Genomic DNA, 1,867 nt, shown 5'->3' with positions numbered 1-1,867 from the left:
GCGAGGGCCTGCCTCTCGCTGTCAGATCCGATGGAGCATGCAGTGGCCGTGATGTCGTTGCGTTCGTACTGTGACGACCGCTGCTCGAGAGTACGCTCCATCGTGGTTGCCTCACTGATGAACTCGGCCACAGTTGTCGCTGGATTGCGCATGAGTCCAGCGAAAATCTGTTCTTTCGCTGTGTGTCGCACCTTCTTTTCCTCTGACATGGCAGGGTCTGCGCGCCGGAAGAGTCGAAGTATGTCCTCGACAAACATTGAGACTCGCTCGTTCGGCCGCTGATTCCTGCACGAGATGGCTTGTTCAGCTCTCCTTCCTTTCGGCGTTGCGGTACGCGTCGCGGAGCTGCCGACTAAACTCTTGCCATGTCGCGAAGGAGCCCTCGTGGTTTTCGTACCACGTTTTCGCATAATCTTCCAATGCGAAGTAGACTCGCCGCCGCTTGCAAACGTCGTCCCATTCGTTGATGCTGGCAACCCGATCAATGTGGTCGAGCCAGTCATCAACATCTTCTAAATCGTCTCCATGGAATGGTCTTGGTGTCTGTGACGCATGAAAAACATGCGCGAGGGGAGAACAATGGGCATCGGTAGTTTGACTCTCCTGGCTTGTTGTCGGAGTCGTCAACTTTCGAGTCTCGATGACAAGGGACCAAATTCGGGGGGTAATCCTCGCAGACGGTGGCTGCTTCTTGCTCTGGCAGATGTAGCTGTCGCCAAGGTGCTAGGAGTGACGGCCGACACTTGGGAGCCAAGGTACAGGTACCCAGCGCCTCCACCAGTAATGTCGCGGGCGAAAGAAGACGGACAACCAGGAGTCGACGTCTGCCCCGGAACGAGAGCAGCAAAAACGTTCTCTTATATTGACACATACCATCCCGCTTTGGCACATACACGTTGGGGCTGAAAAAGGAGAGAACGTTTTTGCTGCTCTGGTTCCGGGGCAGACGTCGACTCCTGGTTGTCCGTCTTCTTTCGCCCGCGACATTATATATTGTAAGCTCGTCGGGTTGTACGTAGTCGCGCCCCGCCACGGTGGTCTAGCGGTTATGGCGCTCGGCTGCTGACCGAAGGTCGCGGGATCGAATCCCGGCCGCGGCGGCTGCATTTTCGATGGAGGTGAAAATGTTTGAGGCCGTGTGCTTAGATTTAGGTGCACGTTAAAGAACCCCAGGGGTCCAAATTTCCGGAGCCCTCCACTACGGCGTCTCTCATAATCATATCGTGGTTTTGGGACGTTAAACCCCAGATATATTATTGTACGTAGTCGGCACTTGCAGCGCGCGGAAGTTTCGACCTGCTTGCTATTCTTTGGGTTTCATCGGAATTGTTATCATATTCATTGTTTGTATTTCTTCGGCCCTTTTTTGGTGATGCCCTTATGCAAGGGGCAACTGCCTCGCTGTTTTCACGGCGTTGAACCGAGCCCCCCACTGACCTCCGTTTTACGCCTTATTGGTTTTTTCCACCGACATTCACTGGCAACTCTATGTGAGACACAGCCTTTCCCCCTTTTCGCCAGGCAACACTGGAAGCCCCCTTTTGCGCCCAGCTGTATTCGCGCCCCTCAGGTCACGTGACTGGCGATACGCCAACGATGTAAAAGACACAGGATCGACTAAGATAGCTTCGCGGTAAAAAACTTGGCTTGTTGATTTTTTTACTGGTATTGAACTGCCAATATAACAGCCACAAAAGCTCCCCTAAAATTATCCTTCGTCTGTTACTGCGCATCAAAATTTTAGCCGCTTCAATTCATTTCGTAAAATATACTAACGTGCGTTCATCCGGACACATGCGTTTCATCCATGCAATATATGTCCTATGCATTGATCATCTCTATGAGACAGGCATCCCATATTGTTAAA

At 52.2% G+C, this 1,867-nt stretch overlaps 1 non-coding gene across 1 annotated transcript; it reads left to right on the top strand.

Annotated features, from left to right (window-relative positions):
- The first annotated feature begins 1,028 nt into the window (after window positions 1-1,028).
- On the top strand, window positions 1,029-1,100 carry Trnas-gcu (transfer RNA serine (anticodon GCU)). The gene has a single exon. It is a non-coding gene; the product is annotated as a tRNA-Ser (tRNA).
- Window positions 1,101-1,867: the final 767 nt, after the last annotated feature.

The sequence above is a fragment of the Rhipicephalus sanguineus genome, chromosome 6 (genome assembly GCF_013339695.2).
Source record: "Rhipicephalus sanguineus isolate Rsan-2018 chromosome 6, BIME_Rsan_1.4, whole genome shotgun sequence".
Classification (NCBI taxonomy): Eukaryota; Metazoa; Arthropoda; class Arachnida; order Ixodida; family Ixodidae; genus Rhipicephalus; species Rhipicephalus sanguineus.
This window is presented reverse-complemented; position numbering and strand designations above follow the sequence as displayed.